This window comes from Adiantum capillus-veneris, chromosome 2 (genome assembly GCF_014529385.1).
Source record: "Adiantum capillus-veneris isolate H3 chromosome 2, ASM1452938v2, whole genome shotgun sequence".
Classification (NCBI taxonomy): domain Eukaryota; kingdom Viridiplantae; phylum Streptophyta; class Polypodiopsida; order Polypodiales; family Pteridaceae; genus Adiantum; species Adiantum capillus-veneris.
Window position 1 is genome coordinate 62,428,544 of NC_140932.1, and position 8,677 is coordinate 62,437,220.

Consider the following 8,677-nt stretch of genomic DNA (forward strand, 5'->3'; position numbering starts at 1 on the left):
GGTAAATACTTCTCCCATTGTGAGCATTGATCTACTTCTATAACATAAGTCTTTAGTGGATTGACTATCGTAAGATTGGCTATCTCACTTTGGACATCCGTTTGTGGGTGATAGGCCGAAGAGACATTCAATCTTGTACCTAGATTTTTAAAGAGACCTTTCCAAAAATTACTAGTCATTCTAGGATCTCTATCTGACACGATGGATGTTGGCAATCCATGGTGTTTGAAAATTTGGGATATGAAGTGGGTTGCCATTTGGTGTGCCTTAATACTCCTTTCGACAGGAATAAAGTGTGCTTGCTTGATAAACCTATCTACTACTGTCCATATTCTCGTATTCCCATGGATAGACTTGGGTAATCCAAAGATAAAATTTTATGGATATATTCTTCCATGGTGAATTAAGGATTGGAAATTGGAGTAACCCGGGTTTCTTCGCTCTATCATACTTGGTCTTTTGGCATACCACACATTTTGAAACATACTCTTGTATGTTTACTTTCATGGTAGGCCAAATAGAAATACATCTCTACTCCTCAAAGACTAGGTTGAATGCCTCTATGCCCCGCATAGGGAGGAGCATGGTATTCATACATGACTTTCTCACGAAGGGAGTGGGTAACACATAGCCTATTTCCATGGAGAAGATAACCATCCTGCAAGGTAAATGGTTCTTCTTTCTTCCCAGTGCAAGGACTGACATTATATGTTTAAAGTCAGGGTCAGTAGCATACCCATCTATCATAGAATATAGATCATTGTGAGTTTCTATAGACATCGCATTGACTCTTGGTCATCGTGAAAGTGCGTCGGCCACTTGATTGTGCTTCCCACTAATGTGAGCAATATGAAAATAAAATTGCAAAAGAAAATTTTCCCACCTCATTTGTTTGTCGGAAAGCTTGGTTTGCGTCATGAAGTACTTGATACTTTGGTGGTCCATTCCCAAAATAAATGGAGTCCCCAATAGAGAGTGCTTCCATGTGTCTAGGGCATGAAGAACAGCTAAGAGCTCTTCTTTCTATATGACCAAGACACGTTCATTAGCATTGAGCCTATGGCTCTAGTATGCTATGGGTTGAGCTTTTCGGACCTTCTCCACGAAGGGTAGGATTTGCGATGTCTTCGTCTAGACCATCGTCTTCGTGGAGCCACATCTTTAGAGGAATTTAGGGACTCGCTTCTTTCTTGTTCTTTGGATTCCTCCTTTCTTATGGGAGAGAGTCTTCTTTTGGGAGTCTCATCAAGAGGCCTCCTAAGATCTCTCTCCTCATGGAGAGGAAAGGAAATCCCATAAGCACAAAGTTGTTGAGCAACTTCGGCTTGCAAAGCAGGGTTGCCCATAGCTAGCTGCAACCTAGTAACGAGATAATTTACAAACATGGGGGCATCATCATTAGCACCTTCATGTGCAAAATCAAAGTTATCAATGTTCATTCTACTCTCTTGGTTAGAGTCTGTTGATTACAAAGACTAGTGGAGAGGGTCTAACATTGCTCGGTTGATTATGGTTCCTATTGAGCTTGCTCGTAGCTCAATAATGGTTAAGCCAAAGGCAAAGCCAAAGGAAAGCCCCGAGACCCTCCATTATTAAGACTATAGTTCCCAACAGTGTACCTCAAACTAAGTCCTTCTCAACCAAGATAATAGATCCCTGTTCCACTTAGCACATAGCAATGAGCAGGTCCAACCTTTCATGGACAACTTAAGGACCACTCTTCTTAAGCAAAAAAAGAGAAACCAATAGCTTTCATACCAATGTAATGGAAAAGGCCTATGAACTTTGAGAATAGAGGAATTAAGAGAATTAGAGTGAGCATTTTCATGAGACTACTTGGAGAATATAGAGGGTGAACTTAATTAGCGGTAGCAACATAAGCATATATTTAATTAACTTGGCATGAACAATACTTTTGAAAGAGAGAGTTGTAGCTCTTGACAACATTTGAGGACCGGATCTATGTGGATCCGGTTCCCCCTCCAAATAGGCTTTTTTATTATAGACTCTCCCATCAAGGGAGACTTGGTACAATACAATCTTTGTGTTCCTTGTGACCTAGGTGATGCAATGAATCATGAGTCACGAGCATAATATAATCTTGTATAAAGCATTAACCATCCCCAGCCTCATTCCAAAGGCCTCAAACACCTTCGAAGATGGAGAGAGCTAGTGGGGAATTAAGTTAGGAAAGAGGAAGAAGAAGTAACATACGAGAAAGAGATAGTTCCTCACTTATCATCACTCTTCTTGCATAGCATAGCATAATAGCACAATAATGATGATGAAGAAGACGGGAAGCTTAAGCATTGGAGCATGGCTCTTGGTTGGATTTGCATTTCATAGCCAAGAGTGTTGGTGTAGGCTCTCAACTTCTCAACAAGCTTTGAGAAGGCATTGAGCTCTTGCACTTTTCCAAGCAAGAATGAGCTTGTGAGCGTGTGTGTGTGTGTGTGTGTGTGTGTGTGTGTGTGTGTGTGAGAGAGAGAGAGAGAGAGAGAGAGAGAGAGAGAGTGTACCCCCAAATCACACCCCTAGCTTCACTTGGTCGACCCCTCCTTACAGCTCATGAGAGAATTTGATTGGACCCTTACAAGCTTAGCCAATCACATGCTTTAGTTAAATCAAGAAACCATGCTAGCCTTGGGACAAGTGTCTCTCTTTCCTCTTTGAGAGAGAGGACTTGAAAAATGCATAAAAATTTCATTAAATTAACTACCTTATCATTGGACCCCTTGAGAGGCCATCCAATAGGCTTTATGTACACCATGAGGGCAACATGGAGAGGAACTTGACAAGTGTCCTTGTTGCTTGTTTAGACCAAGGTTGCTATGTGTGAGGGTGTGTGTGTTCTCTCTCATGATCCTACAATGAGGGCTCACCCCCCCTTGAGTAGGGATCCTGTTTGACTTTCGCAACTCCTCAAGCCCCTCAAACACCTTAGTCATGGAGCACCTTAGCACCTTATTCATTAAGCACCTCAAGCACCTTGGTCAGCAAGCACCTCAAGCTTGGGCCGGGTTCCAACCTCAAGCAGAGCCCTAGCTTGCCTAACATCAAAGGACTTTTAACACTAACCTTTGGAGGTCTTTAATGAAGCTAAACCTAAGGTCTTTAAGCTCCATTAGCTGGCCTTGCTCTTTGATAGACCATCTCTCATTTGGACCTTTTAACCTTGGCCCCGTGTTGAGATAGATCCATAAGCACATGTCTATTTTCTAACCCTTGTTCCCGTTTATTCTTCTACATTAATGATCAGTTGAATATGAGAAAATCATTTATATTGGTTAGATATTAGATTTTATGACATACGGGAGCCTACTTGCTTTAGGAGACTCTCTCTAAACACTTCATTTTGACGTTTTGATTTGCGTGTTTTATGTACATTATGGCCACATGACTTGGACATGGCATCATGGTGGTATGTGATTGGAGGTTTGGTATGTGGTATGGTATGCATATTATATTGCTACTTGGAATTTAGTTTTGTTTTGAGGTTTCTTGAGTTGATTTGTTAGGTTACTTTGAGAGTATGGTAGGTGTGTTGTTGGGTATTTTGTAGAATTTGATGTTTAGTCGTAATTAATTAGAAATAGTGCTTTTTTAAAAGCTACATTTCACGCTAATAAGAGATGTCCATGAGCATACATTTCTACAAGCAAAGACATGCATGCATGTTATATTTGATTGTGTGGTGATTGAAGGAATGAACAAATTAATGTAGATTTTCTCATGCCACGCTAATATTCGAAGATATCGTTTGTGTAATACAAGCAACAAAAAGCTCAAAAATAATGTTTCAATTGCAAAAGCTCGAAAACAAAAGCTCGCAAATATAAAATCCCCGACGCATTAATGAGTTTTGTAAGTCTACTAAGTCCCTTTTCTAGGAAGATTTGGTAGTGAATGGTGGTGCAGAGGCTATGTCTACTTATGGGATTGACCTTGGTGCTAATTATTACTTCAAAATTTTTTATTAATAGGACGGAATCCATGGGCAGAGGTGATACCACCTCTCCATCATGTAACTAGGAAATGAATATTTACAAGAAATCAAAGTGCAGTTGAACTGCATTGCCCATGCTGTGAAATTGGTCATCATATCATTCTTGGAAGCCAGGATGATATCTCTCAATGCAATTTCTCAATGTGGAGGCTTTTTTGTGTATGTAAGGGACCATGTAATTGCCAATATATAGCAACAATGTGTATAGTCCATATGATGTTTTTGTAAGGTGTGCAGGGTCATACGAAGTCTTGATAGAATGACACTCTTTAGCATGATTCATACACATACTGTCGACGTCAGAAAGAAGCATCCTCAAAGATTCCTATAAATTTCCACACAGAGGTGAAGAGATGCATTCTTTGCTCCACACACACACACACTTACTTTTCTATAGGCTTCAAGCATGTGTTGATGAAGAGAAAACACAAAATTTGACACATTCTAGTGTAAAAATTGATCAATTTTTTCAATTTTGATGCAATGAGAAATTTTATTGGAAATTAGAAAATTTCCCAATTTTGATGCAATTGAAAACTTTTGTGTCTTTTTTCATTACTTGGGGACAATGTTTTGGGTGAGTATTGCTATTCGCTCTTATGCTGGAAAAAATCTAGCATTAGTGTAATCTCACCTGCAAACATTGTGAAATATCTCTATATTCTTAATTTGAAGGTGGGAAAACGTACAAAATTTACATAAATTTAGTGCACAAAAACTCTGTATCAAATCCCTTGAATAAGGGGACTCAGCTCTTGTGCAGGGCAAATGAAAGGAAAAAGGTTGTACGTAGTGAGCGCCCACTACACAGAAGAATACCCACACTAAAGAGTATTGTACTCTTCGCGTGCAGGCGTTAAGTGGAGTGCCGCATAGGCCTGGATTGCCAGGCTGGTACGCAGAGGTGGAGAAGGTGGTGAAGGGAGCCACCTGCGGGATCTTGCCAGAGAGCTGATTGTATGAAACATTGAATAAGCGGAGCGATTGCAGGTTGGAGAAGGAGGCCGGGATCGAACCCGTGAGCCGGTTCTGGTCGAGGGACAGCCTCTCCAGGTTCGTGAGCTTGCTAAGCGAAGCAGGAATGGGGCCTGAGATGGCGTTGTTGAAAAGGGTTAGCGATGGCGTGACATCTTCTGAGAGGTGCGTGAAGTCGGCCTGCGGAAGGTGCGACACCCAGCTCGGGAAGGCGCCCTTCAGACCGCAAGAAGCGAGTTCGATCTGCGTTATGAATGGCGCCGTCGATAGGCCTGCAAGGGCGTCGCTGCTGGCGATGGGGTTGTTGGAGAGGTCGACCCATATCAAGCGTGTGAGATTGCGCAGGTCGGCTGGAAGGCCTGTGATGTGGTTGTGCTGTAGAAAGAGGAAGAGCAGCGAGGAAAGGCCGCTCGCGAATCCGTCCGGTATGCGTCCGGACAGGCGATTGAATGCTAGATCGGCATTGTAGAGGTTCGAAAGCCGGACAAAGGAGGCGGGAATCGAACCCCCGATCTTGTTCTTGTGAAGCTGAAGGCGCTGCAAGCTTGCCATGCCTCCTATTCCTGCGGGCAGCGGCCCGGCGAGCTCATTGTATGACAAATCCAGCAGCTTCAAGCTGCTTAGCGGAACGACGCAGGAATGGAGCCAGATATGGTGTTCCCCGAAAAACAGAGTCTCTGCAAGCTCGACAGGTTGCCTATCGACGCAGGCAGGCTTCCGCTCAAGCTGTTCTCGTAGAGGATGAGAATCTTGAGCGCAGAGAGTGCTCCCAAGCTCGCAGAGATGGCACCCCTGAGCTTCTGCCACGGCAGCTTCACGCGGACCACGCGGCAAGTTGCATCGCATGTGATGCCATTCCAAGAGCAGCAATTGGAGGAGCTATTCCAACCAGATAATACTTTGTTGGGGTCTGAAGAAATGGAGGCCTTGAACTGGAGCAAGGCTTGGCGGTCGTGGGAGATGCAGACGGGCGACCCCTTGGTCCCGGGGAGGCCATGTTGTTGTCGGCATCGTTGCTACAGCTGAGGAGATCGACATCACAGCAAATGTGTCTAGCAGAAACAAGCAGCAGAAGCAAGAGGGCTAGTGCTGATTGTGCCCTTCCTTTACTGCCACTACCACTACATAAAGTGCATAGAGTGATGGATGCCATATCTCTTATGGTCGTTGAGAAAGAATGTCAACTTTGCTGTTGGATCCCAAGAGCCCTGCCTTTTTATAGCCAGATTTCTTGTTGCTTGGATGACCCAGTCATGAGGTATTGCCTGTGGGCTGTGCACCAAGATTTTCATTTTATCTTGCATTCCCCCATCCCATCTTTAATAGGGGTTTCGCATGTGAGGGTGCCACCCCCATCGTCCTTGCATCAGAAACAATCTACCCTTATTTTCTTCGGTTAGGAAAAATGTTTTTGGCAAGCTTGGGTCATGAATGCTAGGCATTGCTAGCCTCTCCTTCAACTCCTTAGTATGGGAAGATGAGAAGAGGGTGGTGCCAGATTTCGAGCTTGCCTTGAACTAAACCAGCAGGATATAACAAGTTTTAGCATAGTTACCGACGAATGCTTCAAATTTTGATTCAAAAACCGAAACAGTTTTAAGTTTACCCTTATTTTCTTTTGGTGGGAAAATTGTTTTTGGCAAGCCTTGGGTGGTGCTGTTGTAGAGAAAATGCTGGCACTTTACGATTGCCAGCGTTGCATTCGAAAGTTTCATTTTACATAGGAGTTGTAATATATACTAGCTCGCGCGCCTTGCCTACCGACGGGCCTCGCTCGCTCTTACCACCTCAGTCTGTATGTGTTTGTGTTTGTGTGTATCTTTATACATCTCTCCATGACATACACACACACGATCAACACTTTTTGTCTTTGGTCCCTTTAGACTACTCTGGTACATTTAACCCCTTTCGTAGAGAGAGAGAGAGAGAGAGAGAGCACATGACTAAAGAGACATGTTTCAAACAAAAAGAAAACAATTTATATTATTGTCAAAAAGGCTCAGGAACATATCTGCATAGCACTCTTAGTCGTGCTATTTCAATAGGATCAAGATATTGAGCTAGAGCTCTACAAACTTCTCTTAAATCTATTTTTTGAACCCAGCTCAAGTAAATTTTGTGATGATGAATCAACCCAAGCTCTTGCTTTAAGAGTATGAGCCTAATGTTGGGAAAGAAATAGGGATCAAGCAACCTAATGTAAATCGTGTCCAACTCTTCATCTACATATGACTCCTAAACAGTGTAATTTTTCTCGATCACTTTTTATGCCCATTGCCATCCCCATTCAGCAGATAACAAATTTTCTTCAAAGACATCAACAATAAAAAGTTTTAAACTTGGAAAAATATTCACAATTTCGTGGGCTATTTAATTGGCTGCAAGAAAAGAAGGCAACATTAGTACTCAAAGCTTAAAATTAGAGAGAGAGAGAGAGAGAGAGAGAGAGAGAGAGATGATCAACATGGCCACTTAAACACTTTACAAAAGTATACACGCAATACGAACACTTGAATTACTAATTGTCATGCCTGTGTAGTAGATAAAAACCCACTTCAATAAACCAATAATAACTAAACAAATATGGTACTAATTAGAATGCATAGACAATGGATCAAAGTGTTCGATCATCTAGAGAAGTTAAGACTACGACATACTCTACTTGGAACTCTCAAGATCCAAGGTCCAACACGTCGAACACTACGATCGAGGTGTCGAGCTGAGTCACCCAAAGAATAGATTCTAAACATCCATTCATTCACTACATAGGGACCGTATTAAAAGTTACAATTGAGAGGCCCTTGCATACCTAACTCTCGTATAGTGATTCGCATATCATCTATATCAAACTCTATGTGATAATAACCTACAACACTTCTAAAATATCATACTTTATATAATGCCAAGACAGAATGTCTGCAATAATATTGAAGCTTGCAATGAAGATAAAAACCAACCATTCACACATAAAAAGTAACAATACATTTAGCGTCATATGGATTCAAGTTCTCTCTCTAGCGCAGGAGCTACGGAGGTCTAGACACCCACAATTGAGGAGTGAAGCTACATAGCATCGACAAAGAGTACAGAAGAGGATTTGAGTCATACTCTCGATATCTAGAGTGCAAATGAGGATGGATTCTAGTAGTAGTAGTATTTTCTGTTCTAGTCTTTTAGCACCCAGACATGGTATCAGATTCTCAATTTTGTAACAGTAGGTCAATTGTCATTTGGTCTTTTCTCTCTCTCTCTCTCTCTCTCTCTCTCTCTCTCTCTCTCTCTCTCTCTCTAGCACAGGAGTTACGGAGGTCCAAACGCCTACAATTGAGAAGTGGAGCTACATAGCATCGACAGAGAGTACAGAAGAGGATTCGAGTCATAATCTTGATATCTAAAGTGCAAATGAGGATGGATTCTAGAAGTAATAGTATTTTTTGTTCTAGTCTTTTAGCACCCAGACATGGTATCAGATTCACAATTTTGTAACAGTTTGGTCTCATAGGTCATTTTGGCCTTTTAAAGACGCTAATATAACATTTCATTTCATTTCATCTACCTAATTTACCCAAGTTCAGGTCAATTGTCATTTACTATTTGGTCTTCTCTCTCTCTCTCTCTCTCTCTCTCTCTCTCTCTCTCTCAGGAGCTACATAGTCCAGAAGCCACAATTGAGGAGTGGAGCTACTATAGCACCAT

The 8,677-nt window shown here is 42.0% G+C and overlaps 1 pseudogene; it reads right to left on the bottom strand.

Annotated features, from left to right (window-relative positions):
- Positions 1–4,636: 4,636 nt before the first annotated feature.
- Positions 4,637–6,321, bottom strand: LOC147462867 (uncharacterized; annotated as a pseudogene).
- Positions 6,322–8,677: the final 2,356 nt, after the last annotated feature.